The following is a 27,496-nucleotide window of genomic DNA, read 5'->3' as shown; positions in this document are numbered from 1 at the left end:
GAATGTACTGTCACAGGTAAAAGTACTAGAAGATGACGAGCAGCAGGTATAAAACAATAATGGGCAGGTACAGAGTCACACTGTACTGTCACACAGCTCGTCTCAGTCTATAACTAGGCCGCCTCAAGCCCGCCTCATCTGCGCAAACACACATATACACACATACACACGCACAGAGCCAGTGGGTAATTTTAGCAGACAAAAGAACCAAGCTGTGCGCCGACTACCATCTTAATGCACCCTGACACAAACGAGCAGTTTTGACACAATACCTTTCGATCACAATGTGTTTGTGTTTGCGTTAGCTCTGCCACTTCAATCAAGGCCTCTTTGTCTGTCTCTTACCACTTTGTCAGCTCTCGGAGAGGCTTCAACACGGAACAATCTCGAGGACATTCAGTATAATAACTTCAGACCATTTCAGAGAGGGGCAAATGACTTCTCTGTGGAGTTTAACTTCTTAAATACATGGTAAATGTGACAGGTAAAGATCAGACAATGACAGGACAGAAGAAAATCTTATCTCAGCTGTCACTTCAACATGCTGCTGTTGTGTTATGTCAAACCTATGTGTACTTTTCTTCTTACAATTAATATATACATGCATACCTAAAGAAAGCCATACATATGCAAGTACACACACACACAAAGGCTTTGCAGATACTTGGCTACTGACAAACTGCTTACACACCTCTCTGGGTGCCAATGCCTTGAGTCAAATTATCCAACACTTTTCACACAGGGAGCACTTACACAACTCTCTCCCCGCGGGGGCTACATTGAAGGTGTCCTTTTGCTAACAACACTATCATGGACACACACCTACAAGGCACGCACGCACACACATTCCTGAACACACACACACCCGCGCACATGCAGACACGCGAGCGTGCGCACACCTCTGGAGTAATTACAGACATTTTAATCACTGAACTCCACTCCTGTGGGGCACAGCAGACGTAGCAGGGAGTGGGCAGAAGAAGAGGCCCTTGACTGATTTCAACCTTGGCTTAATGATCGTCGTTTGAGCCTGAATGCTTTGCTGCAGCTACTATGGCAGATGCCACTTCTTTTCAGGGAGCCGTGGAAGAATCAAGGATACTCTGTGATGTGTAAAATAGGTTTGGATAGATTAAATGCAGCATTTTTCTTTTCTCGAGAATAAATAAAGACATTCAGGGGTGTAATATTGGCCAGGGCCAGAGGTGGGTAGTAACAAGTTATAACCGTTACAGGTAGTCAAGTAAGTTTCTTAAGAAATTGCACATGTCTGAGTAGTTTTAATGCAGTTTGGTTGGGCAATTGGACAAATGTATTGGCAGTCTGCAGCTGGCTGAGTTTATCACCAGCAATTTTTTTGGGAGCAATTTCTGTCATTTTAATTTGCTTATGAAATGTCTTCACGACTGACAGGTGCTGCTCTGTGATGAACTCTAATTCAGCAACACCGTACACACCCACTGAGCTGGAGCATGACTGCACTGAGCACTGAGTGAGAAGAAAAAAGCCTGTGGAGCCAGCCTATTATCACATCTGATGCTGTGAAATATGGATTTAATTTGACCAAACCAGTGTTGGTGATTGTTAGAACAGTGAAAAGACTTATCAGGACTGTTTGGGGGAGTTTTATTTTGTTCCTGTTTGTCATGTTTGAATGAAGTTTGTTATACAGATTCAGCAAGACCATTAATGCTCATCTTAGTTTGATAAAGGAAAGAAACTTGAATTCAAAAGGTGTACAAAGGTGTACAATCACAAATTTGTGATTTTGGGCTGTATAAATAACATTTTATTGATTGACTGATTAATATTTACAGATGAAATAACAGTGAGCAGTGCAGCGGGGTGAAGTCAGTACATTAGAGAACCATGCTGACACTGAGCTGACAAAGAGCACTACGTGTGTCTGTTGTTCTAATGCTAATAAGTTAAATAACATACACACACAGTATGTTGTGCGTCAAACTACTCTTTATGCTGTAATGTAAAGATTCAAGCTAACGGTGTGTGAGCTGTGTGCATTGAACTAGTCATGCTCATGTGTGGCCTGATCAAGAGAGACAGATGCAAATGTAAAAAAATGACAAAGTACTTTTATTTCATGTGGACATGACTGATTTAATGTTTCAACCACAGATGGTCTTCTTCACATCAACGTAAACACACTTGTATTTAATAGCCATTTAATGATGAAACATCACAGCATTATTTCATAATGAGCCTAAATGAGTCATCTCACATGAGACGTTTTCAGAAAGACAAGACACTGATTTGGCCACTTCTATTTGGTCTGCTATGCGCATGCACACGTATTATGAATTTATTTGCCAAATTATAATACAGTATAATATATGACACAGAAAATAATTAAAAATATACTTATTGTTGTAGATTCAGAGAGATACAGACCAAGAATATAATGTATATGTGGCAGCAGCTTATCTGTCATTTCGTCACAAATAAAGGAGGGTGTATGTTCACTTCTTCACCTTTACCATCTGTGGCTGAAATAATTTAACTCGTATCCACGTCAAATTAATGGGGTAAAAGACAGGACTGTGCCAGTGTTTCTTGTCACTACTAAAGTTACTCGCTACTCAGGTATGTTTGTCAGTAGATACTTTTGTGTTCTTAGTTACATACTCTTATTTTGATGACTACTTTTACTTCTATGTGAGCACTTGTTTTTGTAAAATAATACTTTTACTTTTTACTTTCTTTGGCTACCCTGCCCACCTCTGGCTGTTCAGGAATTTGAAGGATTCAGATCATAATGATCTTTACCAATATTAGAGAAGATTGAAGATTAGTTTTAAGCCTTGGGCATTACAAGAAAGTGACAGTTTGAATTTAAAAAAGAACAAATGTTACATTTCATTTGTCTAATCAGTCCCACATTTTATTAAAAGCAAACGTGGAGCTTATATTGTTTACCTCCTAATCACTCATGATTTGCAAGTGCAATAGCTTAATCCAGCTAAAACCAAACCTCCAGCTTTAACTTTTCTTCTTTTGGATAGCTTTGCAAAAATCAAGAGTAAGGAAAAATAAAACCCTTAATCACTTACACTAACAAATATTAAAAATACAGAACAGAGAGACTGATGCTCAGTGTTGGGAGGGTTTTAAAATGTATTCCACTACAGATTGCCCAATATATGTCCTGAAATGTAATTTGTAATATATTCCTTTAGGTTTCTCACGTAACGTCTACTAAATACTTTTTATTTAATTACTTTTGAAAAACTGAAAACTCGTCTTCCTGAGCCCATTTATCTGGGTCATTCTGAATGTTTTTGGGAATGACCTCACTGAGACATTCCTTCACTGTTCTGATGAGGTTGCATAGAGAAACTTGTGCATGTTACACACGTGCAAAGAATATAAAATGAATCATGTGCTGAATGAACAGATTGCATTTGTGGCTACTTAGTGATAGATATCAGCAATTCGGCTAAGCTAACTAGATCGCTAATGATAGCTGGCCAAATTAAAGAGCAAATCAAGTCAAATTTTACTCATCTATAGCCCAAAATTACAAACCAGAGTTTGCCTCCAGCACTTTTACAATCTATACAGCGTACAACATCCCATGTCCCTAATGTCAGAGCCTCATTAGCATCACAGAGCGCAATAGCATGACAAAAAAAGAACTTAAAGTTACCTCAAGGTGCTTCTTTAGTCGTGGAGTCCGGTGATCAAAAAGCAGCTTGGTTGAGGACAAGCTGAACTTTCACTGAACCGTAATGTGGCAGCCTTTTTGACCCTGTGTGTGCACGCCTTTACATGCACACATGGTCATGCTACACATGTACACCAGCACATGGGATGAAAAGTTAGACAAAGACAGCACCTGGACAGTTTATAATAATGCAGTGCAGTGACAGACATTTCAGTGTATATACTGAAGATCTGGGACTGTTTGTCACTGTTAACAGAGCCTGCAGTCTGCAGTGTAGTTCATATTTCACTGATAAACCACAGGATGAAAAGTTCTCATACCGCGTTGACACTGTATATATTTGCATGTTTCCTCTTTCTCTGCTATGAGTCCAATAACACTTAAATATTTTTTTATCTGGTTTAGATGGTGCTGCAGCCCCGTGAGCAACCACTTCTTGCATCCTTACCTTTTTTATTCCTTTTAGTTCTCCCTAAACAGACACGGCAGCAGCAAGGAAAACAAAGCTTTGTCTTGATTTTACACTCCAAAATGTCAGCAAGGTCGGAGAAGGGTGTCGGCTCAGTTTGATGCACCTCATAGCACTTTTGGTGTGTGTTTGGCCATTTGAAACAATATGTGTACTTCAAAATGTGTACATCACATGCTTTTAGTGTGTTTGGGCCTTTACTGTAGAACACCACTAATTTAAACTACAACAGAATAAAGTTACTCCCCAGCCCTGCTCATACCGCACCACTTTCCCTTCACACCGCATACAGCTCTTACTTTTCCCCGCTCCTTCCTTTAAGGCAGCACACTGGAAGTGAGAAAAACAACAGGACGGACTTCCTGGGATCATATCACCTGAGTTTTGTTCCACGGTGCCGGAGGAAGAGGAGGAGGAGGAGTAGACAAACCCGGGGAGTGTGTTTTAGTTTGCTGGGCCGAGCTCCCTGAGAGGACGAGGCCTCTCCTTGACCCCCCCTGTGCCTTGCAGTTCAGTAGATTAGCTGGAGCACAACAGAGGCCAGTGCTATCGCCGGCTTGCAGCCTCCTCAGCCCCACTGGCCACACAAGATATCACTGACACACACACACAGATACACAAACACATGCGCACACAAATCTGTGTGCGCTACTTGCGGACACGCATGAGCCACCCACCCACACACACCCATGCACACATACATAATATCTTTGGCCCTCGTTGCTGTCACTGTGCCTGAAGGTTCATTAGTGACACTGAGGCCACTTCAATAGGAGCAGCACTTTCAAAGCACCGTGCACACACACACACACACACGCACGCACGCACACAGACTCACAGACACACACATGCACATTAACTCAGACATGGTTTACTGATTCTATATATATATATGAGTACACACATCTTCATGTCCATACTGTATGCCTTTGAGTTAACATGTGTACAGAGATAAAAGAGTATTTGTCTCCTGACCCTTAATGACAGAGTCCATGTGACTGCAGTCGTGCAGTGCAGCTCTGAACTCGCATTAACCAGCAGGACTTCATACTGTAAAAACTGATGTCGGGATCAACAATTCACCACCTAATTACTTCAAGGTCAATTACAGCAGCACTCCGCTTTGAAGTTTTTTTCGCAATGGAACATCAAAGGTGTTTTTTTTCACCTCAGGATTTCAAAGCAGCAAGATGCCATAGAGTAATGTAACAAAAAAAGGAAGGATGTGAAAATGAGGGTAGACATTCTGGTTACATGATTTCAATGCGGGGATAGGGAGGGGGGGCATGAGAGAGAAAGAGCCACATTTGTCATATTTCTTTTATAAGATATTGCATGGGACTTGTCGTACATGGTGCATAAGGTAAATGTCATGTTCGTACACCAGTCTCTGACGTAATCCCCCCAAGAGCAGGTTAATGCGAGGCAAATGGCGTGATCATGACTCAAGTTAAATTACAGGTGGAAATTCGGGCTAAAATTACGGCTGTGAAGGATAATTAAATAATCATACTGTGATCAAATGTAACACGTGTTCTGTAATTACCATGTGCTTTTAGTCTTTTGGCTTATTTGTCATTTTATAATGATGCCTTGCAGTTGACTTTGAAAAGTACATGCTGAACCTCAATTTTTTGAATAATTTAGAATAAAGCCTCATTACTGAACCGTGTAAATTACTATAATTTGGAATAAGAAATCATTACCAATGACCTATTAGGAGACTGGATTTGTTCAAGTATTTGACTTTGGACATTTCTTCTATTATTGAGATTGTAATATCATTTGTCAAATTATTCGTCAAAGTGGCCATGCTGGGACTGTTCCTGCCATCTCAAATACAGTGAATTAGGCTCAATGTCTGCCAGGCGCATAATAATACCATACTCTGTAGGAAGGCTGTAGGTAGTGCTATGAGTTTTGCTAAGAAACTGGGAAATTAGACAAATCACACAGCATCTGATGACAGAGGTCGCTCTCCTGGCTGAATTTCAATGTGCAATATTCAATTCTCCTGTGCGTGGAGGGCCTGGAAGTAATTGCACATTCCTGACATCTGTGTGCTTGTGACATTTCACATTTTGTTTCGAAAAGGGAGCTCATCTGCCAAGCTTCATGAAAAATGCTCGCTTAATGTGAACTAAATTACCAATGATATCTTACAGTGTAACATTCGAAAATGAAGAAGTGGGTACCCAGTGTGCTGCGCCCCCCTCCCCCACAGACACACACACACACTCACACACACACTACACCTAACTTACACACACTGGAAACACAGTAAACCATCGATTCACTGTGTTATAACGTTGTATGCAAGACGCAAAAGAGATATTTAGTCAGGATTATAAGTTACACTGTAAAGATGTGTATCTGCTAGGAGGGTAAAGAACAGATACATTGAGAAAACTAAACAAGAACAACACATATGGCTTCCTTTTTACTGTGTGCTCCAATGACAGTTAAGCAAGCTTGATGTCTCGATCATATTTTTCCTTTCGTGTTTCCTCGATGTGCTCGGTTTGTACATGTTGAAAAGAAATTTTGAAGATGGTTAAAAGACATTGCTGGGGGTCCCGTAAAAGTGATATATATTGACTTCATAAGTTAACTACTGTTAGCAAAACCCTAGCTTAACCTACATCTATAATTAGTGAGCGAAGTAGCTAGTGTTTTGGTGTTTGCTAATGGCCTGATCTATATGTGGCTTTTACAGGAAAAAGAAAGTAGGGGTGGGTGGATTGATCCCAAAAAATCAATATGTCTTGTTTTGGAAGATCAATTCTGGCGTCAATAGGATTGATACCAAAGAAAGGATCAGTTTCACTAACTTTCCTTTATGTTTTACTGTTTTTATTGCATCAAAGAGCAGAACTGTCTGTGAAGACAATGTTCAGTTGTGTAGTATATGTGTTTTTTGTTCCTGCAGTGCTGTCTGTGTCAGTGTGGACTCAAACAGCACACGTGAGCACACACAATGCACCGTGGTGCACACCCCGACCAGTTTAATCCAACACATAGTGATGACTGAATGAAAGAGGAGCTTCACTTGGAAACTTTTCACAGCTATGAATGAAAACATGTATAGTAAGAAGGTTGTTCACTACAGCTTTGTTCAAACACATAACAAAACACCATGAGAAAGGGAATGTGGAGCTGTAAGAGCAAAGAAGGAGGAAATGATTCAGCATCCACAGAGACAGAGGAGTCTTTTCAGAGGCTCAGGCAGGAATATCTAGGTATATGGTAGTTAAATGAATATTTTAGTTAAATCACATCTTCAGCATGGTTAATGCTACATTTTCAGAGTGTGATTGTTCATCAATAACTTATTTTAGCAGACCAGTTAAATAGTATATTCATTATTCTGATATTGAAATCAAACATTCTGCCAATTAAAACTTTTTTTTTTTTTCATGGAATTGAGAGCACGATGAATATAGAACAAAGCTGAAATATGAAAATGGCTGAATAAAATAACCTTTTAGTGTAACTGTGAAAGGTATAGGGTTGCTATATTTGACATATTTGGCTGACTGATGATGCATTCAATTCATAAATAATGACACACTGCTACATGAAAGTACATAAGCCACTTATTGGCAATTCTGGCCCTGAATTATATGGTATCAGATCGAAACCAAATTTTGCAGTATTGTCCACCCTGAGTGACTAACATATCACGTTTGCTCAACTGAGTAGAGAGTAAAAGGGGCAGGTGTCAGGAAGGATCAATTACTGATCCAAACCATTGACATATATTAGAAATTGACATAATGAGAGTTCCCCAAAAAATGAAGCCAAAGCATCTCACTCAGCCCCAGCTGGCTGCAGTATAGGTCATAAATCCTGCCTCCCCAGTGTTAATAGGTCGGACATGGGCCACACAGGCTTGTATCAGGGATATTTTGGCTTCAGTATGGTACAATGGAAGAAAGTGGAGCCCGTAATCCATTTGTATTTATGATCCAAACCAAATTTTGTCAAAATCATCAAATATATGATCTCCTTATGATGTCATGTGTGTCATTTGGTGCTGCCCACCTTTCTGCTAGTGGCTGCCAACTTTGAGCCAGCCACTTGCTAAAAAAGTTCTACCCTTATTTCACTTACAATGACATGCACCCATTTAGGGCTGCATTGAAATACAAAGTTTTAATGGTTGACATGGATTGAGAACAGAAGGGAAGGGAAACAGCCAGTTGGCAGCACTTCCTTTGACAGTGTGTAACTGCTTTAGCCTTCTTAATAAAAATGTTACTTTTTGTTATTTAGTTACTGACCCATAATGCTTCTTCAGGTCTGAAGAGAATACCATGACCTGGATGACTGAGAGTCTTTGCACACCATGTATCTATGTTGTAGATATGTATCAAATTGTCCTAGACACCCCCAGCATCTTTAGATACTGTATAAAAGAGAAACATACGGTGACTGCCACATCAGTCATTTGAGTTCATTGTGGTAACGGCCCATCCGTCACGTCTTATCTGTCTCCGCCTTATAACTCAAAAACATTTGGAATCCACTTATCACATAGTTGTTTACCTCCTCATTGGGCAGATGACAGTCAGTGCCACTACTGGCATAAATGTGTGTGGGTGTGTGTGTGTATGTGTGTGTGCGGGAGACACACACACACACAGCTGGGGGGGGTGGTGTTGGTGTTGGGGATGGTGGTGTATATGATGAATCCGTCTCCCTACACCTCCCTGCATTAGCATTGCTAATGTGAGTAAGTGGTTTAGGAGTGGTGCCATGAGGAATACCAAGTCAATCTGGCCACCAGTGAATGTGTAAGGGTTGTCTGTAGTTAGATTGCTTCACGCTCACCCACACACACACTATCCTGAATGTCAATGAAGATCTGCCAACAACTCCGCTACTCCTTCATCAGGGGTCACATGGAGAGAGAGAGAGGGAAACTAACTGCAGGCTGTGTATGTGTGTGTGTGTGTGTGTTTCAGAGTGTGTGAATGCATTCATGTGCTTGTTCACACAGGTAGGTGTTTTTTGTATGTGTCTGCATCTGCTTGTCTATGTTGTGTGTGAGTGTGTGTGCAGGATAGCAACGTGTTCCTGTGCTGTTTTTGGAATATGGCTGTTAAATAGACCTGGTGGGGTGCTGCATCCTTTATAGGGAAGGGTACAGAGGAGACATGAGGGGAGCCAGCAGTGCTGTGCTGACGTCCCCCCTCTCGCCCTTGAGCGGGACGCCTTCACACTCCCTCACAACACAACACGTTCCCTGTTCCCTTGCCATCGTACCTGGAGGTGCACTGTGACACGGGCCCAGAAAGCCCAGATTGTCGCCTCTCTTTTCTGACAGCCCTGGAGTTTTTCAGCATCCATCACCCCTGACCCCCCCACCGGTGCCGCAAAGCATCTTCCCACAATGCAGCACGGCAAGATGAATGAGCGTGTGTCGTAACACTCCATAGGGTAGCTGACAATCCCATGAGCCACCACACTAAGGCTAAGCAACTTCTGGACTGCTGTGGCCTGATACATCTAAAGCATGGCTACACAAAGGGGGACCCTGCCATTTGGTTGAATTTGGACTTCAAGATGTTTCTATTGGAAAAATGTTAAAAATTATTTCAATAAATTATAACATATGCCAGATCTCTAATTACTGAGTATTTTCATAATCTAAGAATAGCAGGTAGAGTGACACTCTGTGCAGAAAGTCAGTCACTTATGTAAACTTGAGATCCTAGTATCATTTTGCATCTTAACAATACAATACAATAAAGTGTTTGCTTTTGGCCCAGAGCCCACCTATAAATTTAAATGTTGGTCCTCAGAAGGAAAAGATTTTGGGACCTCTGTTCTAAGGTGATGGGCAATAAATACTGCGTTCTGTATATCGCCACACAGCCACAAACCTTCCATAGATTTAATGTTGGGTGATTTTCATGACCCAAAACCACACAGACAGTATATTATATAGGGCTTAAACCTATTTAATACCATCTATGGTTCCAACTGGCTATTTGTACTTATTTTTAAATGCTAGGGTTTTACATTTTGCATTTTTTTCAGGATTACTTTGGGTGTGCAATCTGCTAAGTAATATTAAAACATTTTTATAGATAGAAAAAGGCAGAAGCCTTTTACAAAAGTCCTTGGACCGTATGAAGTATTCCCATGGGAGATCAGGGTCTGTACTCTTCAGTTGGTGAGTTCTACATATAGACTCTTTAAATTGCAGAGCAGGCAACTTCTTTTCAGAGTGAAATGGAAGTATGGCCCATGTTCATATACATGACTATGGTAATTGTGGGGATAAAACATGTAAAAGCATTAGTGCTTTGTTCAGGTCTGACAGCTTCTTTGTGGGGAGAACTATCGATGTCGTAATCACCTCAATTCACACCGGTCCCCAGGGAAAAAGAGATGTGGAGAAAGAAAAAGCAGAGAGATAGTGAAAAATGTATGAGTGAGACAGGAAATAAAGACTGTCTGAACCTCAATTTCTTTGTGTCATCATGTGTAAAATGGTCAAAAATGTCTGTCTGTCTGAAACTTGCTAACATACTGTACTGCACACCTATCTACACTATGCACTTTGTCTCTGTACTTGTCTGGATCATCTGGCTTTTGCAACACAAGACATATCTCTTACACAACCTATATCCTCAGCGAATCTGTATATCTACACATTTACATGTCTGCTGCCATATGCACTGACCTTCTCCTACCATGTAGAGTGTAAGTACAAGTGATTGCTAGATATAGCAGCATGGCTGTCAGGAGGAGTCGGGGAGGTCACCAGTCTGCATGCATTATTTAACAGGGAGGCGGACAGCAGGTCAGGACCTGATGGAGGAAGACCTGACGCTCTGTGAGAGTCGGCTCGGTGCCAGCAGTCGCCCTCCTCTGGCCAGAATCAAAAATGTGGGAGGTAATCTTGTATTCAGTTGCTCCCATGTGGAAATTCCTGGTTTCCAAAAGTCTAAAATAAAACTTTTGATTTGCAGCTCAGAGTGGTGGGTTCAGCCTGAATGTTAAGTTATATTAGAGAAGACTGTATCATATACCATATTAAAAATACAACATGTAAATTGTATAAATTACCCTCTTATTACAGTAAAGGTCAAGTGTGTAAGATTTATGTTAAAGTATGTCAGATTTACGGAGATTTACTGGCAGAATATAGCAGAAATGGAATCTCTTCCACTGAGTCTGCGATGTTGCACCACTATGTTTCTACTGTAACACGGAACAGATAAACCAAATATTGACTCTGGATAGGGCCTTTCATATTTTACGCAAGATTCTCCTACGCATTTGGAAGTGGAGAATGAAATGAGGCATGCTCATTGCTAGATGCCACTAAATACTCCACAGTGATCCTTTAAATTAGATATTGGCCATTATGCTTTCAAAATCAAACGGACCCCCCTCTGAGCTTTTGAGTGTTAAGTATGCTAACGACAGATTGGGAACATTTCTTCCTGACACTAAAGCCAGAAGTTGCTGTGAGCTTTAAATTCACCACATCTGAGTAAAAGGCGGAAAATAACGTTACCTCAGAGTCTGACGGGGCTCATTCTCACTCACTACTACATGTCTGTAAGTGTTGTGCAGAAGGCAGTTACAACAACAGGTACCACAATTAAAGCCTGGATCTGGTGTGCCAGGTCATAAAAATTAAGATTCTGATTAACAATGAATGGGTTGTGGGTGAAGTATCTCCCCACTAAGAGAGATCATTACAGAAAATTGTTAAAGAAATAGAGGACACAATAAAGACATCACTTGTGCCACTCGACATTATTTGAAAAGTAACATAGATGATGGTAGGGGCAGCGGTCTCTCAGTCTGTTCGGATGTGTGTTAGGTGGATGATTGATTTATGTGTACATGTGAATTCAGATGAACTCAGAGCCCCCCAATGTTCGCACCTGTCCATGTACACATCCGCTTGGGAGTATATTCAAGCCTTCAGTCTCGCCCTGGGTCTGGGTCTGCAGCTGTCTTCACCGAGCAGTAAGGGCGACTTTATGTAATGGAATGATTTTGCCCCGGAGAAAAAGCAAGGAGCACTCACTCTGCAGCTGCTTTTGGGGACTGAAATGTCCCCTGAAGTACACTGACTGACAAAAAAAAAAAAAAAAAAAAAAAGACTCCACAACTTGAATAATTTCAGTTGGCTGAGGGGTCAACTGATGATTAGAATCTTTGACTTTCAGGGAGCAGCCCTATTAAACATTTTGTTTGACTTTGAATGTTCAAATGATAGATCTTTTTCATCAGGCATCTTTTTCTTTTACTGACTATAGTGGCTCTGACTTTACATCCGGACTGATTTAAAGGCTTCAACAGATCCAGTAGAGCAGCTATCTCCTACAAATTATGTTTACATAAAATTAATCTGGAAAAGCAAATACATTTTGACAGAAACATTATTCCAGATTACATTTTTAATCAACACAATGAGAAGATATTAATTATTGTATCTGACATGGCTCAAAATATTGATATTGGGTGTATTAATAATTGTTAACTGATGACATAATTAATATGTTTCCCTACAATATCCTGCAATACAATACCTGCTGGTACCCCTGTCTGCTCTTAATGAAATGAGAGTAGTAGCTGTAATGGTAGTAGTAATAAGTGTATTTAGTGTTAAGTCACTCTTTAATAAATGGTGTTATTGTGTTATCAGTGCTTATACAGTACGTGTGCCTGTAATATCCTGTTTGTTTTGACAGTCTCCATAAAAGAGATGATGGCAGCTGATCAACAAGAGAAGCAGGGGGCTAAAATCACACTCACATAAACTGATTAATTAGATCCATAAGTCATCACAATGAATATGCTGTGGGACTCTACAGCATCTGTGCTTGTTGAAATTACCGAATGCACTTTAAATGGAATAAATGAGGTCTGGATATTGCCTCCACATGAAGCGGACTATGTATCAAGTGAGGAAATGAGCAATATGTTTAAATTGGAGTTCTGAGGTTTCCAGCACAACTATTACCCAAATGGGAGGGAAATCAGAATCTGCGTGTGCCCATAAATGATAGACTGCCATGTGACAATAGAGAAAGAAGATGAGACTGCAGGGCAAAGCAGGTGTTCTCGTGTTGGAGATCTGCTGCAAATAAGAGAGGAAAGAGATGAAGGATAAGACAGAGAGGGTAGAATCATAAATGAGGAGGAGAGGGATAAGCAGAGGTGCGCAGTGGCAAGAGGGCAAGAGGGTAGGAGTTGAGAGGAAGTGTGTAAGAGAGGAAAAGTAATGGGTGAGACAAAAAGAGGTGGAAGAAACAAAGGGTGGGTTTGAGGGAGGGTGGGAGGGCCTCGGGGGTTGTTAGTTTTAATTGGGCCTCAGGCTGCGGGACACGCAGCGACAACATCAAAGGTCAGATATACATCAAGCACTGCTGGGAAATGTCGACCCACGTGGGGAAGGGCCGCAGGGCAGAGAGAAGAAGAGAGCAAGAGAGACAGAGAAAGGCCACTAGTAGCAGATAAATCTTAGAGGAAAAAGAAGGAACTTTTCAAGACGTCCTGCAGAGGCAGAGATGGGCAACATGACTGAATTTGAAGGATTTTTATCCTTATTTTTACCCTCTATTTTTCCAATTCACAACAAATCCAAAGGAAAGACCAAACGGCAATAAATTTATCCTGCTTGACTGTGTAGCCAAAGCTTAGTTCTTATTGTATTAATTATATTGTTGTGAGCTTGTATTGCATTGTGCTCCAAAAAATAATAATCCTTAAAGTCCAAATTAAATCACATGTAGTCTTCCCTTCATGCTGTTGAAAACAATGTGTTTTGTAACTTTAATCCTACTTACTGAGGTACCCGCAGATGCCAGAGTTATACTCATATCACACAGGTACTTTATTCTATCATTCCAATTTTGCTCAACTTTGCTAATCAGTTTGTTTATTTTCTATCACTGTTTTCGGTTTCTGTTTTAATTAGTACTTTTGAAAATACTAATTTATTGGGGTCCTGGGGGACCTCAGTCAAAAGCACCCATTTCCACCTATGCAGGTCTAATAGATGAAACTATTTACTGATGGAGTTTATTAGTCCTAATGTAAAGTGTCTGTCGGTGTCTATCAGCGGGTTGGGACACTCTGTCAGTCGTTTTGAAGGAGACAGACGCACAGACAGCAGACACAGATTTCTTCAAGTCTTCTTTCTATTTTTGTTTCATGCAATGTGAATTAACTACCTTTCCTAAAACAATAATCTTTATTTTTCTTCTGATGACATTAATTACATAACTAATAATGATAATAATGAAAAGAAAGAAATACGTTTAAGCTGTCATGAAACAGAAATCAGAGTGCTTTTTGTTTCCTCTGAAAACAAGCAGTAAGGGAGGGACTTGTAACAGTAGCCAATAGCACTAAATGAGCGTTACCTCAGCGCTCCCAGGCCAATCAGCTACAGCGAAGTGATCCATTAACCTAGCCGACTCTTCCTGGACTGGCAGCTCACAGTCAACTTGACAAGATTGGTACTAAACCGTACAGCAGTGGTTTTCTTGCTGGGTTTGGCTCCTGGCACCCTGAGGCTGAATCAGCTACCTTAGCGTTAGCTTCACAGCTAACCCAGTTAAGGAAGTTAACAGTTAGCTACTTTAGCAACAAGTAAAGATATGTGGATGCTGAGAAAAGCATCAGGAAACTAAAACTAGCAAAAACTCTGAGCCAGAGTTGAAGCTGAGCATCTAGAAGACATCAAAGGCAAAGCCACAAACTATTTTCTCCCTAAAATATAATCTAAGCAGTGAATAAAGTCATTATGTTGTGTTTTTGTACGCGTTTTAAGGTTGTGCTTTTGTACAGTAACATTAGTCAGTGACACCCAACCCCCAGCCAATCATATGTTCCATGTAGCTAAAGTTAGCTGGCTGCTGAAAGTCCACTATACTACCACTATAGCCAGCAATGAATTTGATTCAGCGCATTCCACTACTGAAGGTTGAAGACTGATCGACAAGTGGCTGTCATGATATGATAGAAACTGGTTAATTCTAGTTGAAATAAGCACCCATCATATTTTACATACATTTATTATTTTACAATGACTGGGGATGTGACCGAAAAGGGTTAAAAAGGCATTTTTAACTTCAACTGGACTTTAAAATTCAGTTGGTTAGTAGTGTTGGTAAGATGAAGGTTAAATGTATTGTAAATATTGTTTTATTTTTTTTAAAAAAAGAAAAAGAACAAAGGTCTTTCTGGAAAAATCAGAAATGCTTCATGTAGTCTCAGCCGGCTGGAGGGGCGTGTTGGTGTTTGTGATTGATTGGCAGCAGCTGGAGGGGAACAAAACTTAACAAACAAACTTGCGCTGTAGCCAACATGCCACACCAGCATCTTTCTCATGTTTTTCTCAATGGAAAACACAACTGATTTACAGAGCAGATGTGTACACTGTATTAGGGGAAAAAAAAGCAATTTAATTTCAGTTGGACCTACATGCATACCTCAGGTCTTTAGCAACCCAGGACTATATTACACTGTGTCAAATTCATTCATTTCAATCAATTAATCACTCAGCTCCTAGGTATTCCTCAAACTATTTATTTTTAACAATGTTCTGGTGTCAAAATGCCAAAAATGATGAAAAGCATTGTTTTTTCCAATGTTTTTCTCTAAAGGTTTATTGGGTTACACAGGGTCATTTATAGGTTTCTTTGATACTGGAGGATTTTGATGACTGCAGCTCAGCAAATGAGGATTGACCTGAGGCTACTGATAATGATTTTTTTTTGTGCAACACTAGAAATCAGATCATTTAAAAGCAAAAACTGGGGCATGAGAGTTACAAGGCTAGCTCAGACAACATGAGCTCTGAATGGGACAATGTTCGAGGTACCATCCAATTAATGAGCTCCAGAGAAGCTACAGCTGATGCAGGAGGAAAACCTCAGCCTTCAAGACATGATGACTCCCAAACACTGATTTTTGCTCGAAAAGTCCTCGATTTTTACAGACACAAGATCGCTTCAGCTGAGTAACACCCACAAAAACACTAGAGATGCCACATCTGTCCATCCACTCTTGACTACAAAACAGTAGAGATGTGCATGCAGTCTGAAAAACCATTTCACAATGACCATAAGCAAGTGACATGATTTGTGAAAACTGTGCTGGCTGACTTGGGTTTTGTGCCAGTCTTTAAGATGTATTTTTAATAAAGGATAAGTGTAAATATAACAGGCCACGATGAAAAGTATTAATGAACTTCAAAAAAAAATTCTGACATTTGTAAAAATGTCATAAATGACAGAAATATATTGCATACATAAAAAAAAGAAACACACAGTAGCACTGAGTGACACGTTCCTTCGTTAGGATGAACATAAGACTTCCTTTTCACAGCAGCCATATTGATATGAAATAGTCATGTTAAACACAGGTGCAATAATATTAATTAAGGCTCCATTCTTTATTTGTATCATTGCATTGAATGCAGCTGAATATAATTCCAAACAAATGCAATATTCACTCCTGTCTGAATAGAGTTTGTTTAAAACTATAGTGGCCACCAGTTTTAAAGGTCCAGTGTGTAAGATTTATGGGGATTTATTATAGCATAAATGGAATATAATATTCGGAAAGATGTTTTCATTAGTGTACAATTACCTTAAAATAAAAATCACACATGGGAACTGAACCAGCAGCCGCTGCAGAGGACTGATCTGCCTCAACACATGGTGAGCATGTTGCCCTACCAAATGAATTATAGGGGTGCCCGCCTTTTGTGATTTTCCGCTAGTTTTGCATACACCATAGGTTCTCCTACATTTTAGGAAGGGGAGAGTGAGATGAGGCTTTTGCAGTTAGATGCCACTAAATCCTACACACTAGTCCTGTAAGGGTTGCACTGGAGGACATATTCCATCATTATCACGAACAAGGCACTATAGTTAATTCTAGTCAATCACACACAGCCCTAGCTTTTTTATGTGAATGTGAAACTTTATACTTGTGACCAGTTTTGAAAGATTTGAGGTTTCTGTGGGAATGAAAAAAGCTTGGAGCTGATTGCAACAGATTTGGCAGAAGAAGAACGACTTCTGAAGCCCCCTCCCTCGACACCTCTCGGATGTCAAATTTGGCAATTTTCAAGTGTGCAAAGGTGAGAAAGTAAGCATGGTTTGAACTTCTCTCTCTCAGACTCTCTTTTTCATTCTTTATACAGCTATTTCACTTGTGTACAACTGAGTGAAACACTATTACTGCCTTCCAGGAGAGTGCAAAGTGTAGTGAAAGTGTGTGCTGTTATCCCCATATCTGGATGATAATTTTATCTATCTTAGCCCTCTATATGGTGGCTGACTTTTTTACACCTCTTTCAGAACACTTTTATCCTCCGACTTGATTAGATGACAACCTATTTTTCTCTGAGTTATGTTGATTTTTATAATGCTGCAGAGTTCATATAATTATTATTTTCATGGGAGTTGTTCACACTAAAGCCACTTTCTCACTGGGAAAAAAAAAACCTGACAAACACCCACTCACTAACATCTGGCTTTTGTCTTCAGTTGGGATGGGCACAATCGGCACACACTCTGCAGTGGTGAAATGTGACTTGGGTGGACACATTTTGTTATCTAAAAGTTATTATTATGAAGCAGAAAAATCAGAACATGTTGGGTTTTCAATAACAGTAACTTAACACAACTTCTTTCCAGCTGAAAGTGAACATGAAACAGTAAAATAAAGCAGATACCTAAGCATACAAACAACGACGCAGGACAGAAACTCAAGTTTAAACCACAAAGATTCAGTTGGAAGCTTCAAAATTACAGAGAGATAAACACACTTTCGAGACTTTTGTGACACATTAGACCACCAAACAGAATGACATTCCAAAAATTCCATAATTTTACTGTTATCAGGTACAGATTTAGTCCTTTTGAGGCCTGAGGCAGAGGCATGGGGCCCTCCACAAGTCTTGTTCTTCCCCATTTTCAATGTTTGAATAAATAATAAGTCATAAAAATAAGAAGTCAAAAGTCAAAGTATAATGATAGCCAAATCTAGGATGATGTCTATTCTCATATCACAATATTGATATAATAAAGATATATTGCCCAACCCTAATATTCAGAAGATATTCACCTTTTGTTCAAAAGAACTATAAACACTTATGCCCTCTGACTTCATCACACTATGTTGTACAAACTAGTTCTCTCTGAGTATTGTTGATTTTGGTCTTTTCATGGGATTTGTTGACACCAAGTCAAATATAAACTGACGCCTCATGTTTCAAAACCAGAAAATTCTATTTAAGATATTGGGAATCAAGAAAAGTGTTGATCCGCACTTTAATAGAAGATCCCATACAGCACACATTATGAGTGTAATAAGCAATTTTATTAGCTGTGTCTGAGATTGATGACATACCTTACAACTTACCATATCTCCTGACACTGGAATCACATTGTGTTTAAAACTATGTATCACTGAGAGCCACTTAAAGACCTTGGCAACCCGTTCCCTGAGAGAACAAAGTAAACTTAGCATGGCACAGGAATGGTGATTAACTCTGTTGTCGTTGTAATGATGGAAGCAGTGACAGGTTAGCTGCTCTCAGGGAGATAGTGAAGTAGTGTTAATTGACAATGGCCTCCTCAATTACTCTCGTGTCAAACTTCTGAGATGTGAGTGTGTGTGTGTGTGTGTGTGTGTGTTTGTGTGTGTGCGCGGGAGGGATAGGTGTGTGTGAGAGAGAGTGGTTGTATTCAAAAGCTTGGTGCATTAATACTTTTTTTGTGTGTGTGTGTGTGTGTGTGTGTGTGTGTGTGTGTGTGTGTGTGTGTGTGTGTGTGTGTGTGTGTGTGTGTGTGTGTGATGCATAGTGTATACAGACAGGATAACATCAGGATTAACCCAAACTGACACCTTCTGATAGACTTCATGTCAGACTCATCCTCTGCTTCATTACTCCCACTGACATACACAGAGAAATGCACAAACGCAAGCAAACACACACACACACACACACACACACCCTGCTGCTGTCTACTATGTAGCTTCATAGGATTGGCAGAGTGAGCTCAGCAGGAAGAAGTGCAGGGGTTCTGTAGAATACAGAGACAAGACCGATTCTGCTTTTTATTCACTGCAATGAAATCAATCATTGCTCCCAGATGTGCTTTTGATTTATGATCAGTGCGGCTTTTGGATTGTGTGTGTATGAAAGAAGTACATGTTCTACACAATCCTGTGGTGCGTTTGTGACGATGAAATATAGTCGCTGGTGTAACGTGACATTGATGGGCTCAGGTGTAAATTGTTTTTTTGGCTCCCTCACCACATCATGTGAACACACTCTCCGTTGAATATCAATGTGTGGGCATATCTGTCACATAGTACGTAACTGAAAAAATGTCACAGCGACAATATCCACACAGGTAAAGTAAGTAGTTATGTCACTGTTAGAAGAGTGAACAAAAGTTAATAAAAGTAGAAAAAATGGGAAGCATTTACTCCACAGGCTTTCTCTAAAGTAATTCTTTGTGATTCAGTACTTTTAAAAGACTTTTATCATTCTGCAACACCAAATTAAATTACAGTAGTGAAACAATTTTTAGCCAGTTGAGAAAAAACCTTCACAGGTGTATTTATTGCGTCTTTCCTGAGTAAAAACAATCTGCTGGTTCATAGGAAATGCTGAGTTTAACAGTTTTTGCTGTAGTATGGCTAAACAGAAAAGAGCACCACCCACAGAGAGCTGGAAGCTGCTGGTTGTAAATTTAAGGAAAAACACACAATACTGCAACTCTTTTGTTTATGATGCTCTGATCAAACCCAAACTGTATCAGTGTCTTATTAAAGCACTGAAAATCCACAAATCCTTTTAACTATGTTATTTGGAGTCTTATGTACATAAGTAAGCATCTAAAAAGTATTAGAGATTAGTTTTAATCCAAATTTGAAATCTTGTTATTTAAGGCTTTGTACACTCCTGATACTGGGTTTGAATTGTTAAAAATGTTTTTGAACTATGTTTTCTAATAGTTATAAATATTTATTTTCACTCAGATTTTAGTGAATGCTGAATGAGATATTCATCTTTAATATCCTATATGTATTTTTACTATTTCAAGCCAAATATCCAGAGGCTTTAAGCCAATTGAGAGCTGGCTAAACATCACCAATCCATATTGAATGTAGTTTTCTATTCCACTCTGTGCATTTATAATGAACAGCATCATTAAATGCATTTTAATGTGAGGCAGTGGAAAAGCTTTCCTGTGAAACTGTAGGCTGACAATGACCTCTGTTAGCTTACAGTTACTGTTGTACAACACAGTTTTTTTTTTTTCGAGTATGAAGCCAGAAAAAAACTTTTAATAACAAACTAATCACAAACTTTTATCTGTCAGTCTTTTATCTATCTAAACAATAATGGATAAGATCTGTTCAGCAGGTCAGTTTTGGTCTTTTTTATGAAAAAAAGATGGAGACACACATAGGTTAAAGGCCTAATATGCAACATTTTTCCAACAGAAAAAAGACGAAAGAAAAGAAAAAAGGCTCTGAAACATAATCCCTTTCAATCATCACTTATGACTCACTAGAAGTGTGTGGTGATGCCTGAATCTGCACAGAACCTGCACTCTGCCTGTATTTCTCATTAACCTGTGGTGCTCAGGACGCTTTACCAACCGTCAGTCTCGTCATGTGACATACAAAACATAGTTCCTGATTTTTCCTAAACCTAACCCAGCAGTTTCATTGCCTAAATCTAACCAAGTAGTTGTTATGTCTAAACCTTGCCAAACCACAACTGTTTTATAACATAAACCACGTGTGTAATGCCACGTGAGTTATGCCATGTTTAGGTTTGGGGAAGCGCAATAAACTGGTGCATTTGCGAACAACATGGACAAATTCTACTGATTCTACCTTTAAGAAGATTGGTGACAAGATGTAGAAGATGTTATTTTGCAGCACCTTGTATTCAGTTATAACAGCAATGAGAATTATTAGACAAGAATGTGATGATGGGTCTGGAGCTGAGATAGTCGGATCTACTCTTTTAATATGATTTCTGGTTAAAGTAGTGAGAAAATACCTCAGCTATGACGAAAGATGTACAAATAATATAAAAAGAATCTTGTGGATTATGACAGAAGCAATTTTTTGTACATTTTGTATAAATTCCTCTTATCAGGTGGATACTGCTCAGTAAAGAATAGACACCATTTTTCTTAAGTAATGTAAACTCTGGCAAAGTTTATCATCCCTCAGGTATAAAGGAGCAAAGTGTCTCACCCTGAGTGACTGACCTAAATTTTTGTCTTGACACATCCCGGCTCTGTGATGATACATGTAGCACCAGGGGAAAAAAACAATCCAGTTATGTCTGATTTTTTTTATTTTTCTCTGCATCTTAGCAAGAGTTTTACTGCAATTTTACTTTTACTTTACACTTTAAAATCCTGACATCATGGCAAAACATACTGTGCATTTTTACAGAGTGTGTTATTGAAATATTCTGATTAGTATATTGTTTGACTCATCATGAGCACCTCATTTCACATTCTGATTGTAACCCTGATAAAACACACATTATGGAGATGTGTGAGGCTAAAGAAATGAGAAACAGAGGTGGGAAATTTCTTCATGGAATATTTAACACCTGAGCAGCCTAAGCATCACCCTTAGAGAGTATTACCCTGCAGCACCCTGTGTAGGACATGTGTATAAATGGGGGTTACTATGAGGTTACTAAATAGCTGCTGGATGCAGGTCATTATGTGCATTAGCCATTAACACAACATAAACTAACAGACTGTGGACATGAGACTTCACTAAATACGAGATCATGTCAATAGTGTAGGTGTGGACACAGCAGCTGCATTATTTGTCCAGCATATATTAATACAGTGTAAATTGATTGATGACATTGATGTTTCCTTATCACACAAAGCAGTGTGCGGTTCACGACTTCTTTCACTTCTGTCTGTAAGACCATGAAATGACACAGACAGGATTGCAAGCACAGTGCACAGTGGAGGGCATGAACCCATCCATCTATGTTTAAGTGTATCTGTTCAGTCAAGTTTTGTTCCTCTCCTCGGGTTATAATAGAACACATGAGCTAAGATCAAATTCATTTGGTAAATAAAAAAAATCTCACATACTACTGGACCCATCAGCCTAATAATTTTTTGTGCACATTCATGACTATATGCTGATTCTCAATTTTCGAAAAACCTATTTTATTGGTAGCTTTGTTTTATATCAGCTGCTGACTCCTCACTCCTCTCAACCAGCTGCTATAGTGGCTGCAAGTCATCAACAACTGCGAGGCTAAAAACAACCTATTCGGTTGCAAGCCACATTTTGGCCTTTTTCCAGGCTCTAGTGGATGATCCACTATAGTTAGGAATAAATCCCTGTTTTGTTAGCTTTGTTGCCATCTACGTGGTCGCTATATCGGAGCTTTAGGGTCCACAACTAAATAAATAAGAGATGCTGCAGAGTTCATTGCAAAATTGACTGTAACTCATTTAATTCTGAACAGATTTTCACGAAATTTGGGTTAAAGATAAACCTGATAAATTGGACATGATAGTGGGGTTAAATTCAGCTACTGGCTGATCTAATCAGCTCTATGATAGCTACAACTGAATAGCTAAAACTTCCACTGAGACATGCAGGATCCAACCAATGAACAGGCAACATCAAGTGTAAATTATCCAAAACATCAGTTTTTGTGAGTTTATCCGACATTGAAGATTTCTTTACTTATTACGTTGTTAAAGCTGTCTGGTTGTTTATAATCTTCAATAGAATAAGCCAATAGAGTGTGTCAGGGCAATGACCAACATACAATGCAATTTCTTCACACTGAAAAAACAGAATCTTTTCAGGTTTGGCCTAAGATCCTTCACTTGAACCCAAGAAGAGCACTTTAAAGTGCTTTCATCTGCTAATGCTTCATTTACAGCCATGTTCAGTAAAAGAGAAATATAACCACAGTTGACATTTGTCCTTGGAACATATGAGTAGTCTATATGGCAGGGTTGAAACATGATCTTACTGCATTACTTTGCAGCTGTAGCTTGCCTGGCAAACAATAAAGACAAGTTAAAGAAGCATGCTGTTTCCTAGAACAAATATGGAGTGTTTGGTATGAGCAAACATCAAAGCACGGATAGTCAATATATTTCTCTTTCTATGAAATATGAGCATTTCTGGATGTTATCAATTGACCAGAGCACACTGTATGAAAGCAACACTACAAAATCTGTCTTTAGAGTTGAGCTTTTGATGAAGAGCAGACCAACATCATGCACTGATGGAATTCATCGTCCAATAAAATCAACACAGGCTGCCTCAAAACATTTGGAAACACACCAACAATTGGATCGAACTTTTTATAAAAAAAGTATTAAGTCTGAATGTGACTTCAGTCAAAAGTCCCATGTGATGGCTGTCTTTGCTGAGATAAACAATGCTCGGTAAAAAGTGATCTAGACTCATTAATACATGAGAACTTAATCCCATCACTGATAATTAATGTGCTAATTAATTGTGGAAGCATTGTGGGTACTGACCAGCAGTGAGGCATACATTTTTATATTGGTATCAGTTTTACTTTAGCAATTAAATTCATTTTTCTATTTCCTAACTTTCATTTTAAAGCAGAGCTAAGGCAGGAATGAGAATGCACTTACTAAGGGAGCTGTTATGCCCTCGGCTAAGAAAGCTGGCACAAGTTGTCAAAACAAAAACATCTCAAACAATGTCAGCTATGCATTAAAAAGTCACATAACTGACCAAATGGCAGTCATAAACATTCATAAAGACATGTCATGTTCATGCCACTTGTCATTACATAGTTATCACAGTGTAATGACAGTCTTATGCACACCCCTTCAAATAGAGTGTTACCAATTCTTGATATTTTAAAACTGATACAGTTGGTCCTCCAAATTTTAATTAGAATTCCACTTCATTTTACAACAGAAACAGTCTTAAATGCTAGTGTTTTATAGACTCGGGAGTTTGGTATTTCATTGCCTCCTTTTCACAGATAAGTCATTAAGTCATTCAGACCATCTATTGCCTGATGACCTCAATCCCCAGTCATAAAAGCAAAATGATGTAAAAAGGGGATAAATCATATGAGAGATTGGATGTATTAAAAAGATTCATTTAAAATATTTTTTTACTACCGAGTGCGACTCTGATAAGCTTTGTGGAGACCAGTGTTTTGACCTCAGCAGCCAGGTCTCTGAGCATCTCCATCCTGACACCCTGCTGGTTGTCAGCAGCTGTATAATTGAGTCAATGCCTCAAGTACCAGCTGGATTGTGACACTCTTGTTGCTTTCCAGAGTCACCTGTTGGTCATCTGGGGACAAGATAACCAGTACAGACGAATACAGACTGTAGCACAGACCGAGGCATCATGAGACTGCTGATGCAACCAGCAAAGGAGATTAGAGGGAAAGGAAAAGAAAACTTGTTTGTTTTTTTAAAACTAAGCATTGAGCCAGCGGATGAAGACTGATCTTAGCAAGTTGTGGCAATGTTAAATAAAACTGCAGAAATTGCACACCCTCAAATTCCCCCAGCAGTCTGTCGATGATGATCTGTTAATAATGTAATGAATGATGGTGTAATGATGATCTAATACACCAATTCACATACTACCACCATACAGAGACTTAATCTCCATGTCTGCATTTATTAAGTAGGACAGAAGAGTTTATGCAAATAAGTTGTGAGCTGCAGAAAAGAAAGTTAGAAAAGTGTTGCAGGTTGTTAAACATACAATACAAATTTCTGTCACTAGGCGTCTCTCTCACGTTAAAACAATAACAAAAGATGTAGTTTGATGACATCGTGAGGCAGCGTGGGATCATCATTAACTGTGTTGCCCTCACTGTTAACCACCATTACTGATAAAAAATCTGACATGATTCAGACAGAAATCATGTCATGTTAAATCATATTCATGTTCTGTTTTGTCAAGTTTGCCGACTCCCTTCTTCACTCTCTGACACAACCAACATGTCCTGTGTTTTCCTGGAAGTTATAGCAACTAGCAGCTAGCAAGGAAACAAAAAAAATAATCTGAATAAATTACAGATTTCTCTGTAGAAACATAACAGATAATACACAACTCAACAAAACACAAAACATATGCATATAGTTTTTAGACCTTATGGTGGTTTGGCAGTTTTTTTAAATTGTTTTTTTGTAACATGTAAAATGTAACATTTCTGTATTATAACAAGGACACAACTTGAAAGCCTTTCTTCTTTTGCAAATTGGTTTCTCTTACTTTCAGAAAGTTTGAAAACAGTCGGTACAATAAAGAACTGCAGGGTGGAAGTGTTTTCATTAATTGAAAATTTAATCCATGTATATATTTAATTTGATTTTTAAATAGTACAGGTGGACTAGATAAAGATAAATCAAATAAATTGAGTTTTGTTTTAAGTAATAATTTTGTAATTGGAAACAGACATTTTGTTGTTTGTTGTGATTTAAGGACTGAATTACTGGGCTTGTTGCAGATTATCATTGGCGTTACATTGCCATTTATGATGAATTTTTGAAACTCAGATGTTCTCACTGATTTAAGCTGTGTATCATTCTTTAACTTGCACTATGCAAAATTATTTAAAAAGATATTGCTGAGGATTCATACATACTTTTTGTTCTGGTTCCAGTCATTTTTTTGACTTGTTACTAAATTGACATGACAGTAATGAGAGAGACTTGACTGGTACCACCAATTTCAAATTTGTCAAAGCATCATAGTGTGCAGCCAGAAGGACCTGAAGTCCACAAATGCCAAAAAAGGCAGAAAAAAAGCAACACATATTTACTGTAATTAATTAAACATGGTGCAGTCTGGGATTTTACATATGAGGTTCTATGTTGTGTTCATTTACTTACGTTCCACTGCATTCAGATGGAAATAATGGCTGTAAGTAGTATTTTGCTGAAGACAGATTTTTTATGCATACGTGATAAAGCTCATAAAATATAACGCATTGTTAAAATTTAAACCACCCAGTAGCATATAGAGTAGTAAGACTAACAACATTAAAATGCATTTTACAGGTTATTGCATCATTAATCTAACACTGGAAGCAACAAATCTCAGAATGAGAACTGTTTGTTTTTGAACAATTTAGCACCATTTGCATGATTTAAAAACATGCAAGACTACAGTGTGGTGGTGATATTTAAAAGACAGGATTTGAGGACTTTTTATTCTACTGGGCTTGAGGCTGGGGATGGTGAGTTATTATGTTGAGGTCAAAGAGAGCAAAGCCAACATATCTAAAGGTGATCCTAACAAAATAAGAATGATATTTATGACATTCAAGTTAAAGGACCTAGAGAACAGGGAAAGACCAAACACCCCGAGCCTGACCTCATCCGACTGAACTGGGGAAAAAACAGAGAAACTTTCAGTCTGAGTTTGGGAGAAAAAAATGAAGTGAAAGAAGAAAGAGGAGTTATAGATGAGAAGAAGGAGCCCCTTGTGCTTACAGTTCTATTTGACAGCTAGAGGCACCTGGGTCATTCGACTTCCAACATTTGAAAATTTGAAATCTTTTTAGTATTTGACATAAAAGTCTCTCCTCTGAAGTGTCAGATAGTAACAGCGTGAGATGTCTTCTTTTAATCGATTTCTTTTTTTTCCCCCCCAAAGTGGTGATGAGTGTATGGGAAAATTACATCTTATAAAAGGACAGATTTTTTTATGTAATGCAACGCTCTTACATCTTTATATAATATGAATTTTTGAACCAGGAGACCTTCGCTTTTGCCTGGGTCCAGACCTTTGAATCCACCCACACCACCAAGCTGTCTGATTCTGGATGGAAACTAAATGGAACGAGATGATAATTCTGTCTGATATCCAGCAACCTTTGCATTTGTCTGATGTATGATCGTGGTATGCAGCTCCGATGAAAGGCAGAAAAACTGTTTGCCTACACATGCCCCAAACTCTGACACATGCAAACTGTGGGACTCCTCAACCTTGCGTCTTTTGGCTACTGATAGGACAGACATTCAGTCAGCAGCTCTGGGAGCACACGGCCTGCAGGGATAGAGTGGTAGGAGGAAAATAAGATGGTCATAGCTCATACTTGCCATCTCTTCCTCAAGTTTCTTTTAAGGTTGGATTTGGGAAAGATTTAACAGGATTTCCGAGAGGGCACCAAGAGAGCTGACTGTCCTTAGGGTTTGTTTGAAAACTGCTCTTTTCCAGGGACTGGCACAGGTTTGTTTTGGTTCATATTCCCCTTACCCTACTGCCTTCTTCGCTGGTTTGGTTTCGTTTTCTTCACCCTGTTGTAA

Source organism: Lutjanus erythropterus, chromosome 16 (genome assembly GCF_056507025.1).
Source record: "Lutjanus erythropterus isolate fLutEry1 chromosome 16, fLutEry1.hap2, whole genome shotgun sequence".
NCBI lineage: Eukaryota > Metazoa > Chordata > Actinopteri > Lutjaniformes > Lutjanidae > Lutjanus > Lutjanus erythropterus.
Note: the sequence above shows the minus strand (reverse complement) of the source record.